Source organism: Ursus arctos, unplaced genomic scaffold (genome assembly GCF_023065955.2).
Source record: "Ursus arctos isolate Adak ecotype North America unplaced genomic scaffold, UrsArc2.0 scaffold_34, whole genome shotgun sequence".
Classification (NCBI taxonomy): Eukaryota; Metazoa; Chordata; class Mammalia; order Carnivora; family Ursidae; genus Ursus; species Ursus arctos.
In genome coordinates this window covers 1626195-1644462 of record NW_026623030.1, presented here as the reverse complement: position 1 = coordinate 1644462, position 18268 = coordinate 1626195, and positions in this window count along the sequence as shown.

The window sequence follows — 18268 nt, the reverse complement described above, 5'->3', positions numbered from 1 at the left end:
TTGAATTCCTGCTCTTTTGGACTCTCGGTCACAGCATCCGACTAAAATGGGGGCTAAAAACTTGTATTTTTCTGGGGGAGAAAGTGAGGAGTGAACAGCCAAGGCATGGTGGCTGTCCTCATTGTTACTTATAGAACAGATGGGTGGCAGTGACCTTAAGTGGAGAGGTTTTTAAAAAAACATATATTTATTTATTTGAGAGAGAGTGAGAGAGAGAGAGAATGAACAGGAGAGGCAGAGGGAGAGGGAGAATTTCAAATAGACTCTGAGCTGAGTGAGGAGCCTGACGTGGGGGCCAACCTCATGACCCTGAGATCATGACTCTGAGATCACAACCTGAGCTGAAACCAAGAGTCAGATGCTCAACTGACTGAGCTACTCAGGTGCCCCTTAAGTGGAGGGTTTCTTTTGAGATTTTGAGAATGTAAGAAGAGAAATGACATCTATAGAACTTACTATATTACTAACATAAACACGATCAGAATTAAACAACTACGGATACTGTAAAGTGAGACTCCAGTAACCATTTCTAACCTGTTTCACTGATTCACTGAACCAGGCTTTCTGGGAAGGGATTTGTGTACATTTTCTCATGCATTCCTCATAATGGACATGGGAGGTAGCAACTAATATGATCAATATCGACTAGATCAGAATATGGGGAGAGGGAGTAGTTGCCAATGTACATTGTCATCTGTGTGGCAGAGAAGTTTGTCAACCTAGGTCTTCCCACTGTGCATACCAAGCTCTGACCTGCCATATAATTCTTCCTGTCCAAGGAACTGATGAAAACTCTCTAAGTTTATTCAGAGAGTGCTTCTTTCCTTCACATCTGCCAATTCTGGACTCACCTTGTCCCACATTAATCGGCTTTATTTGTAGGAAGCTTTGTATTACTATTTGCAGAAATTGCTTAAACTTTTGCTTTGCGATCGCTCATGCTTCTGTTTTCAGCTGCCTTTAAAAGGCATGGCTTTTCTCCAAGCTTCCTTGCCAAATGCCTGCTGCTAATTCTTCACCACCCCCAAAATACCTTCTTTTATTAATGGTCCAACAACTTCCCTGCTGCTTCCTGTCTCTGTGTGGAGCCGGAGCTAGGACAGAGTTTCATAAATATAGGCAGGACCTGAGATTTAGGGATAAGAACCCATGTTACTATTGAAATGACCTCTTTCCATATACATTCTGCCCGTTGTACCACTACGCAAGGGGGACAGCTCTCTGTCTCTCCATTAATCTCATCCCAAACCCTGCTCCTGGCCTATCATGGCTGTAGCAGGTAAGCAGGAAATATTTTCTGGATGGGAAGTGGTTGGAATAAATATGCTTATTTAAGTGGGAAAAGACTTGTTTTTCATAACGTCACAATAAATGCATAGTCTTTGTAGAAAAGCCAGAAGAGTCCAATGTGCAAAATGGAAACCAAGCTTACCCGTAGTTCCAGCCACGGGCAGCTCCAGCTCAGAGATACAGAGATGGGTGTAACATGGTTATAGAGGCAGAGACACATGCTCACATATGTCACATCTTGTCTTGCAACCTCTCTGTGATGCCTCTTTCAGATGCCGTTCAAGTCTTCCAAGTCACTGTTTTTAGAGGATCATTGATCTTAAATCAGTTTATTGCTTTGTTTTCTTTTTGTTTTTTTTTTAAAGATTTTATTTTATTTATTTATTTGACAGAGAGAGACAGCCAGCGAGAGAGGGAACACAAGCAGGGGGAGTGGGAGAGGAAGAAGCAGGCTCCTAGTGGAGGAGCCTGATGTGGGGCTCGAACCCAGAACGCCGGGATCACGCCCTGAGCCGAAGGCAGATGCTTAACCACTGCACTACCCAGGCGCCCCTATTGTTTTGTTTTCTGATTATGAAGGTAACACATGTTCTTTGAGAAATCAGAAAATACAGAAAAGAATAAAAAGGAAAATAAAGTGAACATCTGATCTCACTACCAGAGAGGACTCCTATTGGTATGTTGGTGTGTATGCTTGCTTCCAGACTTTTCTCCACATAGTCATGTCCTTTTCACAAGAATGAGTTCAGATGAGACCTTTTCTTGTCATATGCTTGTGTCCCACTGTCCTGCACTGTGGAAGTGTCCCACGGCACTTACCTGAGGCTGTTTGGAGCTGTGAGCATCAGGCTGTCTGAACATATGGCTGTTAGAAACCCACCACAAGGTGCCACAGGGTGCACAGTCCTGGTGATGAATTTCTACCAGCAGGACTCCAAGATCAAAGGGAAATGCTTTAACAGGCCATGGACACAGGGGATGAATTTCCTCCAGAAAGGCTGGACTGTGTCTCCCTGAGTCCCCTTGGAATCGTGGGGTCTTGGGAAGTCAGAATGCTTGTGCTCACCCACTGGCCCACTCATCTGTTCATTCTGTTGCTGGGAGGACTTGGGGCTGGGGTTCCAGAGCCCAGGCCCTCCCTCCTGTGCTGATTCCCTCTGTGACCCTGGTCATCCCTTCCTTGGTGCCCTACTGGCAGTGGAGGACACCACTGGCTGCTTCTGAGATCCCTTGAGGCCTGGCCCTCCAGGATTCCAGGACTCAAGGTGGAGCTCGAGGAGGCAGCCAGGGGGCAGCACCAGGACCAGGCCAAGGCTCAAAGGGGGCTGGGTTGGGGAGGGCTCTGCTACCCCCACCTGTGAGCTGCACAAACATCCGGTTACCACCCTGAAACTGCCCCTGTCCTAGTCCCCAGCCACACCTGGCCCTGTTTGTCACACGTCCCACGCCCTGCTGGCTGCAGGCTGGGTTTCTCTTCCCCTTACTTCTCTCTTTTGGTTACCCTGAGTTCTGGTTTCAGCCAACGCGGGGTTAACTTTAGCCTGGGGGTTCCCAGGGGTGGCCAGCTGCAAGCAGGGCCACCACTCTGCTTCCCTTGCCTGAATCCCCTCCCCCACTCAGCTCCCACCCTGGGCCTCACTGCCCCTGCAGATCCAGGGCCTCCCTGAGCAGACCCTTCATCCAGGAATCCTATTTTCTCACAGTTTCTGGCCCTCGGGGCTTCTCACCCAGCTCTCCTTGAGCAGACAGGGAGGCTGGGGCCCAGAGAGGGGAAGGGAAATGCCCGGGGTCACACAGCATGTCAGAGGTGTCCCCTGGGCAAGAGCCCAGAAGATGACAGCAATAGCTGGTGGTTGTTGAGGGTCACCATGGGCAAGGCACGTCACAGGCTAGAATCCCCACACCCACCCTGTGGGGGAGAGACGAGTTATCTCCCCCTTGTACAGATGAGGAAACTGAGGCCCACGGAGGGGACGCAAATCACCCAAGGTCAAGGGCAGAGAATGGCTGCATGTGGGTGAAGACTCCTGCCTGCCCGACCCTGGGATCTGGGCTCCCACCGCAGAGTCTCCCCAAGGCCCTTTGCCTGCTGGCCTTCCCTCCTCTCAGCCGTGGGGTAGAGGGACTGTCACTGGGGTGTGCAGTCCTGGCTCAGCCCGATGTCCACTCTTGGGCCTCCTTTCTGCACCCCTGTAAAGGAATGATAGAGGGAGCTCAGCCCACGTGAGCATGTCTGGTGCCTGGCAGAAGGCAGCTCTCTATACAGAGCAACCCTGTGTGAGCTCAGGTGGGCCCCATCCTCTGCTGGCCTCAGTCTCCCCATCCATCAGGTGGGAGGCCCCAGGCTGGGACTTGGGACAAGCAGGAGCTGCTCCGGCTCTCTCTGGGATGTTAACCATTTTGAGCCTCAGCTTCCCTACCTGTGAAATGGGACGATGATCCTGGCTGTCAGCTCACAGAATCCTTGAGTGGCTCAGCTGAATACCATGTGTCCCCATGTTTTGTAAGTGCTACAGGGACAATAGGCCACTCACTAGGGTCTCAGGGATCAGCTGCTTTTGGAACCAAAGATCTAGTCAGTGCTGAGGACTTCAGGGCCCTGCCCCTGCCCCTCTGCTAGGCTCCAGGCTCTGGACACTCCAGTCTGCTGGCTGGGCTCAGCATGTGTGTTCATGCCCTTGCCCTGTCTATCCCCTGCCTGCAGCACTGACCACTCCTCTACCCTGGAGAACTCCTGCACGCCCCTGGGACCCTGCCCTGGCCTGCTTCCCAGCATCCTCGGCACGGCCCTTCTCTGCCGGGTGGTCCCTGTCTACGTCTGATTCGCCTTCCTCCCAGGGCTGGACCCAGCCACATGGCACAGAATCCAAGGGCTTTCTGGGTGGTGAGCAAGGTGGTGGGCCAGGCGGCATGGGAGACGAGTCTGGGGTCTTCAAGGTGGAGGGGTCAGGGAGCTTCAGTGGAGCTGGAGAGCACCAGCTGAGGGGTGCTACAGTCCCCCTCTGTGCCCTTCCTCATACTGCGCCCTCCCAGGATGCCCTCCCTACCTCTGTCATTCCAGCCCTGGGGGTCCAGCTCCCAGGCCCTATTTTGAGGTTACCAAAGTTGCTGCTGCTGCCAGACCACCTTTGCCTACTGTGCAGGACCCCCAGAATGCCCCACTCCCTGTCTTCTCCACTAACGTTTGTTGGGGAGGAGGGTCTCATCTGCACTGTGAGCTTCACTCTCCTAGCTTCACCCCCAGGACCTGACCTGGGCCAGGCACATATGCGTCTATTGTGAGGGGTGATGTGAGTGAACAGTGGTTGATGAGCTGATGGACTGTGGCTGGGGTGAGGGCCACACTCCCCCGGGCTCATGAGCAGGGGCACTTGCCCCAGGCCTGTCCATGGGACACTTTATATCTCGTGTGTCAGGTGTCTTGGTGTTATGGCCGAGGCCAGTAGGCCTGGCTCCTGGCTTGCCTGGGTTGGGGGAGTTATTGGTGGTGCCTCCAAAGAATGAGCTGGTGGAAGGGATTTGCCATCTTTGGGGGTAACTGTGCTGGGTACTGGGTTCCCATCCCCCACTCCCACCAAGACCTCAGAGCTCCGGAATGTCCTGGGAGCCTCTCTGATTGGAGAAGGATGGGGGGGTGGAGAAGAGAGTAGGGGAGTTCAGCATGGAGGGTAGATCAGGAAGGCCTATAGTGGGGGGTGGGAGGGAGCTTGGAGAGTTTGATTACCCACTAGGCGGGGGTCATCAGGCCTTACCGTGCTGGCCCACCTTTGCCCTTAGCATCTAGACCTAGCTCCCAGTACAGGGCCAGACTAGGTAGTGAATGGTACCTGAAGCCCCTCTTCCAAAGGTGAAGCAAGTACATTCCAGGTCTCACTTTGACCTTGACTAGACCAGTCGTACCTTTCCTGGGGCATGGACAGCTGAGAGCCCCTCCCAGGCCGGACCCCTAGAAAGCCTCAGGAAGTCTTCATGCATGGATGGGTGGATAGATGATGAATGGATGGACAAACAGATGGAGGTATGGACAGATCAATGAGTGACTGACTGATCTGAGGTCCTGACTACTGAGGAAGGACTCCATGAGGCCTCTTGAGGGACAGCTGTGCTTCCAGGCTACCCAGACCCTGGGCTCACAGGGCAGTGATTGTGAGGGTCTATGTCTCCCTACTCTCTGTACTTGGCCCAATCCCCAGAGTTCCAGGTCTGGGAGCAGCTGGTGAGGTGTGGCCCAGTGTCCCACATCCAGCCCTGACCAGCCATGCCCACTCAGGGCCCTTCTGAGCTCCAAGTGTTTGCCTGTGTCCCATGGTCAGAGGCACTCCATGCATGGCACTTAGGAAGGTTCATGGGCATCCCAAGGAGGGGGCAGGATCGACATGAACACAATATTCTGCCACTGAATACAGCTCCTGACTGTTGACTGTGATCTCAAACCCTGGCTGGCTCAGGTCTGGGCACAGGGGCTTGGACGACCTTAATGCTGGGATGCAGGCCCCTTCTCCAGCTGGGCTTGTGGAATCTTCTGGAGCTGGAACCCCTGCCCCCTCTGGGGAGGTAGAGGCACCTGCTACTGGGGCTGGGGCCGGTCTGGGTTTCCCCAGCTATTTCGGGCATCGGGGACTCTTGGTTTCACCAGGCCAGCTGTACTGGGGTGAGGGTGCCAGGCCTGTGGGGAGCCAGCCGCAGGCTGGGGTGTTGGCCTGAGGCCGGCTGGGGTTGGAACAGCGCAACGATAACGACAGCCACAATTAACCACAGAGACAAACTAAACATCCATTTAACATGATTGTCGCTCCCCTCCCTCCAGGGGTGAGGTTCCATTATTGTTAACCAGGCTGCACAGAAGGGAAACTGAGGCCCCAAGCAGCCAATTCCAGCTTTGGGGACCGTGCCCCCAGTCAGGGCTCCTCCTGGCCCCTGGCCTCCTCCAGCTGCGTGGGTGGGAGACCCCGGCCGGTTGCCGCCTGGCTCCTTCACCCCACTTTATTTCTCCAAGGCACAAACCCCATCTCCTGTGCCACACCGCCCACATTACTGTCAGACTTGTTTCCATGTCCCCCAAACGTGAGTGCTCCAAGCAGGGCCACGTCTGCCTTGCCCCCGTTGTGGGCCCACACATGGTGGGTGCTCAGGGAAGAGACGCCGAGCAGGCGACTTTGCTCTGGGTCGTGTCTACACCGGCTCATCCATGCTGGGCCTCGGTCCACACTAGAACTGAGGTGGAGCCCCTGTCTGACTAGGGACCCCCGAGGATGGGGCTCCCCTGGCTGGTCTGGGGTCCCACCCTCTCCAGCCTGCTCTGTCCTGCAGCCCCGGGCCCAGCACCCCTTCCCTCAGAGAGCCGCGCTCTACCGCCTGGCCCACGGCAGCCTTTCTGTCCTCTGCTGGGAGTCAGGCAGGGGCTGGCCGCCCCTTCCTCTCTCCCCCCAGGGTGGTCAGGAGACCCCACATCTCCCTACGAAGGACAGGCACCTGGTGAGGACACACGGCTGGTCCTGGCTCCGGACCACAAAGCACCGGGCACAGCGCATGCTCAGTGGACCCTCGGTGGCCGTCAGCCCTGCCATCAGATGTCCTTGGGCTGGACGCTGAAGAGCAGGAAGGCCCTGGGGCCGAGTCCAGGGTGTTCATGTGGCCAGGGGAAGAGGGTGTGACTACGGGGGGGGGTGCCCTGGTGGGTCATGCTGACCATCAGCCACTCTGTCCCCAGAGTGGACACAGGGGCGTCTCATGACCCCGGCTCCGTGACACTGGGCACAGAAGTCACCCCGACCTGTCCCTGGTCCCTGTTCTGGTTCCCCAAGACATTCTCCCTGATTCCTGTTGGGTTCCCGGGGACAAAGGCTGCCAGAGCAGGGGTCTGGGTCCCCACACATGCTGTATTGTCAGGATCACACCCGGGGGCTCCGGCTGGGACCCACGGAGACCAGGAACCCTATGGTGACCATGGGGTGTGGCCCCTGGTGAGGTCAGCCTGGCGACTGCGGGTCCCATTGTGGTGCCTCAGTCGAGGCTGGCCCACAGAGCACCCGATGGTGCTGTGCTGCGAGTGTGTGGCACGGCTGACCTTGGGGCTGGGGGCTGGCCTTGGCCCCCCACCCCCATTACAACTCATTACATAGAGCACCATTCAGTCATTCAGCAAACAGTTATGAGCTCAGATGATTAAAATTTATCATCAAACTGTGACATTTCTGGGAGTGGAAAGGGTGCTATTAATAATTAACACCAGGACACAGGCCTGAACTGGGAATGTCCAGGAAAATCCAGGACACAGGTCCCCTGCACCCCCCTCAACCCGTGCTAGGCACAGGTGTTCTGTTCTTGGAGTGACTGTCACGTATGGGGTTCTTGGAGTGACTGTCACGTATGGGGTTCTTGGAGTGACTGTCACATATGGGGTTCTTGGGGGTGAATGTCACTTATGGGGTTCGTGGAATGACTGTCACGTATGGGGTTCGTGGAGTGACTGTCACATATGGGGTTCTTGGGGTGACTGTCACGTATGGGGTTCTTGGGGGTGACTGTCACTTATGGGGTTCTTGGAGTGACTGTCACTTATGGGGTTCTTGGGGGTGACTGTCACGTATGGGGTTCTTGGAGTGACTGTCACTTATGGGGTCCTTGGGGGTGACTGTCACTTATGGGGTCCTTGGAGTGACTGTCACGTATGGGGTTCTTGGAATGACTGTCACATATGGGGTTCTTGGAGTGACTGTCACTTATGGGGTTCTTGGGGGTGACTGTCACTTATGGGGTTCTTGGAGTGACTGTCACGTATGGGGTTCTTGGAGTGACTGTCACGTATGGGGTTCTTGGGGTGACTGTCACTTATGGGGTTCTTGGGGTGACTGTCACGTATGGGGTTCTTGGGGGTGACTGTCACGTATGGGGTTCTTGGGGGTGACTGTCACGTATGGGGTTCTTGGGGTGACTGTCACGTATGGGGTTCTTGGAGTGACTGTCACGTATGGGGTTCTTGGAGTGACTGTCACTTATGGGGTTCTTGGAGTGACTGTCACGTATGGGGTTCTTGGGGATGACTGTCACGTATGGGGTTCTTGGAATGACTGTCACGTATGGGGTTGGGGGTGACTGTCACATATGGGGTTCTTGGGGGTGACTGTCACTTATGGGGTTCTTGGAGTGACTGTCATTTATGGGGTTCTTGGGGGTGACTGTCACTTATGGGGTTCTTGGAGTGACTGTCACGTATGGGGTTCTTGGGGTGACTGTCACGTATGGGGTTCTTGGGGTGACTGTCACGTATGGGGTTCTTGGAGTGACTGTCACTTATGGGGTTCTTGGAGTGACTGTCACTTATGGGGTTCTTGGAGTGACTGTCACGTATGGGGTTCTTGGTGATGACTGTCACTTATGGGGTTCTTGGAATGACTGTCATGTATGGGGTTGGGGGTGACTGTCACATATGGGGTTCTTGGGGGTGACTGTCACTTATGGGGTTCTTGGAGTGACTGTCATTTATGGGGTTCTTGGGGGTGACTGTCACTTATGGGGTTCTTGGAGTGACTGTCACATATGGGGTTCTTGGGGGTGACTGTCACGTATGGGGTTCTTGGAGTGACTGTCACGTATGCGGTTCTTGGAGTGACTGTCACGTATGGGGTTCTTGGAGTGACTGTCACTTATGGGGTTCTTGGGGTGACTGTCACGTATGGGGTTCTTGGAGTGACTGTCACGTATGGGGTTCTTGGGGGTGACTGTCACGTATGGGGTTCTTGGAGTGACTGTCACGTATGGGGTTCTTGGAGTGACTGTCACGTATGGGGTTCTTGGAGTGACTGTCACGTATGGGGTTCTTGGGGGTGAATGTCACTTATGGGGTTCTTGGAGTGACTGTCACGTATGGGGTTCTTGGAGTGACTGTCACGTATGGGGTTCTTGGAATGACTGTCACGTATGGGGTTCTTGGGGTGACTGTCACGTATGGGGTTCTTGGGGTGACTGTCACATATGGGGTTCTTGGGGTGACTGTCACTTATGGGGTTCTTGGAGTGACTGTCACATATGGGGTTCTTGGAATGACTGTCACTTATGGGGTTCTTGGAGTGACTGTCACTTATGGGGTTCTTGGAGTGACTGTCACGTATGGGGTTCTTGGGGTGACTGTCACGTATGGGGTTCTTGGAGTACTGTCACATATGGGGTTCTTGGAATGACTGTCACTTATGGGGTTCTTGGAGGTGACTGTCACGTATGGGGTTCTTGGAGTGACTGTCACGTATGGGGTTCTTGGGGGTGAATGTCACTTATGGGGTTCTTGGAGTGACTGTCACGTATGGGGTTCTTGGAGTGACTGTCACGTATGGGGTTCTTGGGGGTGACTGTCACTTATGGGGTTCTTGGAGTGACTGTCACGTATGGGGTTCTTGGGGTGACTGTCACGTATGGGGTTCTTCGGGGTGACTGTCACTTATGGGGTTCTTGGAATGACTGTCACGTATGGGGTTCTTGGGGGTGACTGTCACGTATGGGGTTCTTGGAGTGACTGTCACGTATGGGGTTCTTGGAATGACTGTCACGTATGGGGTTCTTGGGGGTGACTGTCACGTATGGGGTTCTTGGAGTGACTGTCACGTATGGGGTTCTTGGGGTGACTGTCACGTATGGGGTTCTTGGAGTACTGTCACATATGGGGTTCTTGGAATGACTGTCACTTATGGGGTTCTTGGAGGTGACTGTCACGTATGGGGTTCTTGGAGTGACTGTCACGTATGGGGTTCTTGGGGGTGAATGTCACTTATGGGGTTCTTGGAGTGACTGTCACGTATGGGGTTCTTGGAGTGACTGTCACGTATGGGGTTCTTGGGGATGACTGTCACTTATGGGGTTCTTGGAATGACTGTCACGTATGGGGTTGGGGGTGACTGTCACATATGGGGTTCTTGGGGGTGACTGTCACTTATGGGGTTCTTGGAATGACTGTCACGTATGGGGTTCTTGGGGTGACTGTCACTTATGGGGTTCTTGGAGTGACTGTCACGTTGGGGTCTTGGGGGTGACTGTCACGTATGGGGTTCTTGGAGTGACTGTCACGTATGGGGTTCTTGGGGTGACTGTCACGTATGGGGTTCTTGGAGTGACTGTCACTTATGGGGTTCTTGGAATGACTGTCAGTTATCGGGTTCTTGGAGTGACTGTCACTTATGGGGTTCTTGGGGGGTGACTGTCACTTATGGGGTTCCTAGTCAAATAAAGTTTGCTGTAGTCCCAAGTGATCAACTGGCTTTTTAGAAAAATGGGCCCTGCCCCAACCCCATTACCCTCCGTGGCATCTGCGACCATCTGCAATTGCTCCGTTTCTGAATGGGAGCAGAGGTTCCCCTGGATCACCCTAGAGGGAGCGAGTCCTCACAAAGGGGTCCCGTGCGAGGTCTCTGGGGACGTTGCACAGCAGTGTGTCTGGGAAAGACCCGGCCAGCTCCGCTGATGCTGGTTCGAGCTGGTCCTGTGCGTGTGGTCGGTCAGGGCCGCCTTGCCTCCTGCACTTCCTGTTCGGGAGCCACATGGAGGAGGTCAGCTGCAGGATCACACAGGAAGATGCAGATCCTGATGGGGGCCACAGAGGCCCTGGAGAAGACTGCTGTGTGGGAAGGGAGGGAGGGTGTCGAGGCGCCCACTCTGAGATGTGGACGGTCACTGGGCTACGTCCTGTGTCACTAAGCCAATGGGCATTCCAGTGGGTGACTGTTGGATGCCCCTGAAAGCTGTATTTTCCAGGCGCCTGGAAACCTAGGTTTGTATCTTTGTTTCTTAATCGCCATAAGACACAGGCTGGGGTCAGACCCCATTCCCACCGCTGCTGGGCTCAGTGAATTAGCCGGGGGTGAAGGAAGAGTGTGTCCTCCTGCCCAGGCTTGGCTGGGCAGCAGTGTCTTGTGCCTGTGCAGCCTCAGAGTGGGGCCGGGCAGATGGGAGACTCAGCTCAGTAGGAGCCCTGGGCTTCCCCCATACTCTGAGCAGTCACCTCTTCTTCTCCTCCCTCCCCTCCCCCAGGGTGCTCAGCAGTCACCTCCCTCTCCTACCCTCCCCCAGGGCCCAGAGCTGACACCTCTCCTTCTCTTCCCTCCCCTCCCCCAGGGTGCTCAGCAGTCACCTCCCTCTCCTACCCTCCCCCAGGGCCCAGAGCTGACACCTCTCTTCCCCTCCCCCCAGGTCCCTCTGCCCTCCCCTGCCTGAGGTTATTCTGGGCTCTGGCTTCTGGGCAGAGAAGGAAGCCACAGCCTCCCTCCCCCCAATATGACTCAGTCACAGTCCTGTCCTTTAGCCCAGGCCTCCAGCAGGAAGGAGGCCAGGAAGGGAGGGGGGTGCCCAGGGTCCTACAGCTATGGCAGGGCAGGGCCAGGTCAAGCCCCCCTCCCAGGACCTGTCACTCTTCTCCATCCTGCTGTGGACCTGCCCGCCTGGTGCCCTGGGGCCATCACTCCTTCCAGGGAGGGATGACCCTGCTCTGAGCTGGTCTGGGCTTCAGTGCGACCCTCCTGGTCAGTGACCTTCAGTGAAATGGGCAATGACAGCCCTGACTGGGACGTCAAGGGTCCATGAGGGACTGTGACGGCATCCTGCCGATGTTTCTGTTGGTTCGATCTTAAGTGAGCAGAATCTGCAAGCATCAGACGCTCCCTGCGCTGGGAGCTGATGTAGGGGCTCAGGGATAAGGGTGGAGGTCAGTGGCAGTCTCCCCAGCTGTTTCCTCACAGCATATGAGCTCTTCCTGGCCATGTGGTCCTTGTCCCTTGCTTCCAGCCCTGGCCCACAGCAGTTCTCGCTGAGGGACTGTTGAACGAAGGAGTGTGTGAATGAACGAATGACACGTCATGTTGGGCTGAGCTGCTGTGGAAAGAGCCAGGGGAGCGGGTCAGCAGCAACCAGCCATGTGACCCTGGTAGTGCCCCTGCCCATCCCACCGTCAGAGCCTCAATTCTCTCACCTGTGAAATGGGTACACAGCTCCTGACCCTGCTTTGCTTTGTGGATTCAGACAGTCCTCCCATGACGCCCCTCCTGCCTGCCTCCTGCCCATCCTGAGTCAATATAGAACGAAAAACTCAGGTCCTACAGAGCCTTCAGGATGCCTCTGATTTCTGGAGGTTGTGGGGTTCTATATGCATAGCACCTTTTTGTGGTCTGATCCAGGCATGGCCTCCTCACAAGGGACAGTGGCTTCAGGTTGGGGATCCCTGAACACTAGCAGGACCCAGGCAGGCACAGCTTCCTGTCCAGCATGGGGGGAGGGGAGGCATGGTGACCTTGGGTCAGGAGCCTGGGTATCTCCCATCTGTGTGACTCTGACAAGCTCTGGGAACTTGTCTCCTCCTCCTTAAGATGTGTGTGTGTGGGATATTACCTGCCTGTTGGGGTGGCCTGGGAATCACACAGGTCAAGCATGTGTCAGACATCAGCGCCAAGCTTCCCTAGAAGCAGCGCTCAGCTAGGGGTCACCGTCCATATGGCCGGTGGGATAACACCTTAGCAGAGCAGGGGACAGTCTCACCACAGGGCAGCAGTCATGGAGGGTCCCGTGACGTTAGCCCAGCACCCGGTCAAGCACCAGTGGGACGAATGGTGGTGAGGCCCCACCTCAGGACGGCCGTCCTGCCTCAAGCTGACTCAGGTTGGTGGGCTCTGCTGGAGCAGGGCACCACCTTTCCGGAGTGAGGTCAGCTGCCTGGTTGGGTTGTTGAGCCCAAGGCCAGGTTGGGAGATTGGGTCAGCAAAAAAAAAAAAAAAGACCTTTTTAGATCCAGTTTATGACTTACAAAGAGAAAGAAAAAATAGCCAAAGGGGTCAGCTCCCTGTGGCCCTGATGGGTGACAGCAAAACAAAGAGGGTGGTGGAGGATGGAGGATAGAAAAGAGGACTCAGGAGATGGGCCTTGGGGGCCAGAGGAGTTCAAGACGGGGAGAATGGTGTGCGGTGCTCAAGTCAGCCCAGAGGTCAGCAGAGAGGAAGACAGTGAGGAGATGTTGGATCGGGACACTTGAGGGCCATTGGTGCCCTGGCAAATGCAGGGGACAGGTGGGGGTGATAGGAGACCACCTAGTTTGAGACAGGGTGAAGGGGTACATGGAGCCCTGGAGTACAGGGCAGGGGAGAGGTAGGTAGCAACAGGAGAGAAGGTGGCATACAAGACGAGTTCTGGGAGTGGGAGAAAGAGTAGGTTTATGGCCAGAGGGACAGGAGAAGGTGACTGGCAGGTGGATTGGCCTGGATGTGCCATCCTGGAGGGTCAGAGCATGCATCGGGGAGGGGTGCCTGGAGGGGCAGACTGAGGTGCCAGATGGTCTACTCTGGAATGAACCGAATGCCTTGGAAGCCACTGGGGATGCCCAATAACTGAGGGAGGTTAGAGGTCAGAGGCCTTGATGGAGTGCCCAGTGACCCAGCTTTAGGGGAGCTTTCGCACACAATCCGTTAGAGGATGTTTTCACACACAGATGCCCCATTATTTTCTGTTTGGGAAATAGAATCCTCAAGAGTCTGTTGGGTCATAGATGGGCCATCTCCAGGCATTTCATTACTTCCGGATTACTTTTCACCCCCGGGATCATGTCTGTGGTCCTCTCATGGAGGGAGAGTGGCTCCTCATGTGGAGATGTGGACTCCTGAAAGCTGGTGCTGGACCAAAGAGACACTCCTCTGTTGGAGATGGAGGGCCCAGAAGCTGCCCTGACTGCTGGCCATTACTGCTGCAGCCAGACCAGGCAGGGCCAGGGGAAGGGGATTGGAGGGGTACGCAATTGCAGTGACCTCAGGGAAATGGGTGTTACTAACATTTCATGGGGGTGGGGTGGGAGAGTTTTTGGGAGGTGGGTCCCAGAGGACAAAGCACCTCCCCCTACCCCAGACCCTGTACTTCCTCACAGGGTATCTGTCCATCCTGGGCCGGAGTGTTCCAGAAGTCCCATCTCCTCTGCTGGATGCCCTTTTGCACCTTCCCCTGGAGCTTTGGTGACATCTCAGGGCAGCAGATGTGATCCTGGAGGAAATGGGTGCTCCGGAAGGTCCTTGGCAGGAAATGGCAGGGGTGGAAGTGGACTGGGGGTTGTGGTGGGGGTCAAGAGCAGAGTGGAAGAGCAGCCCCGTGTCCTCACCTGTCAGGATGTGTGCTGTCCTGGCCTCCTACCTGCAAAACAGCTGGCCCTGAAGCAGCTTCTGTGCTTGGCACTGGACCCCCTTCCCCTGGACCCCCATACCAGCAGTTTTGTGTGTTTTTCCCTCAGGAAATCATCCCCCTGACTGAAGATGTTACAGAGCATCCCTGCATCCTGAGGGGGAGCAGATGGGTCAAGGGAGTTGGGGGACTGAGCTGGAGAAGACAACTGCCAAGGATGGACTCCCTTGGTGCTGGGCAACCAAGGGTGAACCTGCTATGACCCTCACGTCCCAGGACTGAGACTGAGGTGGGGGTCTCCAGGAGGAGGGGACCCTCTCTTGGCCCCTCCCCTGAGTGCCCTGACCCTGATTTTTGAACCAGAGGAAGGTAAAAGGACATGAGGAATCCAAACACTCTGACTCGAGACTCTGTTCCCCTTGGTCCCTTGTTGGCCCCCACAACTCTATCCCCTTAGGCCGTGGGTCCTGGGAACCTGAGTTCTGGGGGGCTCAGAGCTCTCCAGGGAGGTAGCTGGATAAATCGGGAGGGCCTGGCTGGAGTGGGCAGGGCACTGACTGTGGCCTGGGACCTGGGTTCAGGAGCTGAGATCTGGAGTAGCTGGTGATGGGGTGTCCAGGTTCACTCTCTGCTGTGACTTTGGGCAAGTCACTCACCTTGGTGTCTCTGTCCATAGGACAAGGATCATAATAGGATCTTCTTCCAAGGGCAGAAGACAGTGATAGTTAAGGCCTAGAGAGCATTTAGCTGGGGACCACCTGGAAAGAATGCCCCAAAGCTGTAGCTAAAATCAAAGTCCCTTTCCTGTGACCCCAGGAGGAGAAGGGGCTGAAAGAGGCCAGGGAAAAAGGGGGGTGAGCCTGGGCTGAGGAGCCCCAGGAGTGGCCCAGACTGGACAGGATGCAGGGAGGGAGAGGGACATAGGAGGAAGTTCCCAGGCCCCCAGGGAATAGGGCAATGGAGTTGTGGTAAGCCAAATAAGGCCCCCAAAGGTGTCCATGTCTTAACCCCCAGAACCCGTTCTTCTACCTGGCAACAGAGATTTTGCAGATGTGATGGAATTAAGGATCTTGAGGTGGGGAGGTGGTCCTGGATTATGTGGGTGGCCCCAGGTAGAGTCTTTCCAAGGGAAGAGGGAGGCGGGGGCTCAGAGAGAGAGAGAGAGAGAGAGGAGTTGTGGTGGTGGAAGCAGAGGTCAGAGAGAAAGGGAGAGACTTGAAGATGCCACTGCAGCTTTGACAAGAGAGAAGGAGATGTCATAAGTGCAAGAATGTGGGCATGGATTCTCCCCTGGAATCCCCAAAAGGAGTGGCCCTGCGATGCCTTGGTTTCTCCCTTCGGGCCCTATTTCAGACTTCTGACCTCCAGATCTATAAGAGAATAAGTGTGTGTTGTTTTCAGGAGCTAAGTTTGCGGTGATCTGTGACACAGCCACAGGGAACGAACTCAAGGAGCCAAGGGAGCAACTTATCCAGGACACTTGGTGTGGCTACCACTGAGTGGTGACACTCCTGGTCCATCCCCCTGTAGCCCCCAGAGTGCAGGGAAGGAGAGGGAGCCCAGGGGCCCAGCACAAAGGGCTGAGGGTGTTGGGGTCAGGCCCACTCCCAACCCCTCATGTCAGAGAGCAGCTGGAACCCCAGACCCCCGGAACCCCACAGCACCACCCAGAAAATCCCCTGATGGACCCTGATTTCCCCAGTGACTTCCAGGGTTGAATGGAGAGAATTCAGAATAAACATGTGTCCCCCTCCCCCAGAAGATGGCAGGTGACTTTCTGAGCCATACACCTGAGACAGTACCCCATCTTTCTTTGGCAGAGCTGGGACATGAGTGGGGGAGAGGCCCATAGGCCCCAGAATACCCAAGGGGCCATCAGGCCGACTGGGCGTGAGCTGGACGTGCAGTGGGTGCAGGGCTCTGGGACTTGGTGCCAAGGGTCCATTCTGGATCCAGGGTCAGGAGCCTGCCTGCCCGGGCCACACTGGGCCAGATCAGGGGACTGTAACTACGTAACCACCCCCGCCCCACTGGGCCATGGTGACCGAGTGGTAATGGAGACAGGAACACGGGGGGCTTCCCGTGCAGAAGGAGTGGTAGCATCCTCATGGTCATTGCCATAGCCTGAGGCTGCCGGGTGGTTATCTGTATGTGGGTCAGAGCCTGATTCCCATCAATGGGGAGGTCCCCATTTTTATTACGGTACAAGATGCCTGGCCTCAGCACTGAGACACCAGTTTCCCCCCAGCAGGGTGTCCTCAGAGAAATCATGAGGCACCTATTTCCCTCCTTGCACTGGTTCCTGGGGAGCTCAGAGCTTATTTTGCTGGTGCCCAAACCTCCTGGCAGGCCTTGTGTGCCATAGTTTCCTTCCTGGCTTCCTCCTATTCCTCTCACATCTCTGAACCTGCCTTCTGGTGACGAATCAAAGTGACCCCCAGATTTAAGAGCCTGTGAAGCCAAGCTACTGGGGTGTCCTGGCCCCCATGGTTGGTCCAGCCTGAGGGAGCAATAGGGCAGGGGGTAAACATGGGCAGAAGCTGAGCTCGGTGGGGTTGGGGGGAGGAGGGCACAGGGGGGCTAAGGCCAGGAGCAGAGGGGGGGGTCCAGGCCAGAGCAGGGTTTCCAGGCTGAGGAAAGAGAGGACACCAGAGTGTAAAGGGTCCCCACAAGGTCAGGTAGGCAGGGCTTATCTGCAGGTCACCAGCCACGGCGGCTCCGACCAGAGAGACAGCAGGGAGTGGGCATGGTTCTCTGCTGGAGGAGGAATGGTGGAAGGAGAGGACAGAAGGACTGAGGTTCTAGTGACCAGACTCCTCATGTCCCAGGGAGACTGTGAGCCTCTCCTCTTGGGCTACTTTCCCACTGGGTGCCTAGGATCCCATGCATCTCACCCTGAGAATCCTGGAGAGGCTGCAAATTAAATATGAGACCCCCCCGCCAAAATTAGCAGAGAGCATGAATTCTGATTGACAAAAGGACATTTTATTGAGAGCTGATTGGGTGCTGGGAGCAGGGCTGGGGATGACAGGCGTGAGCCCTGGTTAGAGCCCCCCAGGTCTGTCGGGAGCATCCCAGTGCCCCAATCAGGGGAGACCTGGCACCCGCTCTTTGGTCTCAGTCCCTCTGCAGGTTCACCTGTCCTCATAACTCGCCATCCCACCCCTGAGCAGTCTTGTTCCTGGCTGGCATCAGCCTTGAGACCTTAGAGTTTCTAGAGAAATCCATCTGTCCTCCAGCAGCAGTCTCTCTGAGATCTCCCCCAGTAACTCTCTGTAGTATCTACGTATAGGGCTTCTGTATTTGGCTTGGTGTCTGTCTTTCAGGCTCTCCTCCCTTCCAGGGAGAGGCTTCTTGCCTCACAGTCCCAGCCAGTGAGACCCCAGGATTCCAGGGAGGACCTTAGCCATTAAACCAGGAAGCCATGGGGAACCATGGGCAGTGGGCCCCAAACTGCTGGGGGTGGACATGGTCCACACAAGAATGGTAAATGTAGGGAAGGAGCAGAGGGTGGGTTGTCCTGTCCTGCTGGCCTATCTTTTATATTCTGAATATTCTCTGGGCTATTTGGGTAAGAATGAAATTACCCCATAAGGAAACCTAAGATTCCTTCTATCCCAGAGGCCAGAGGAGATGGTCAACTGGAGAAACAGCTCTGAGTCACAGCGAGGAGGGGCAGGAGGGGGTCACTGGAACTGGCCCATCCTGTCCCCACCAGGTGCTTCAGAGCAGGCATAAGCTACAAGGGGTGAGTTGGCCAGACAAAAAGGTGAAGTTTCCAGAATGCCAGGACAATTCAACCCCAGGCACGGTCAGACAGAAAGGAGAGAAAAATGCCCACAAA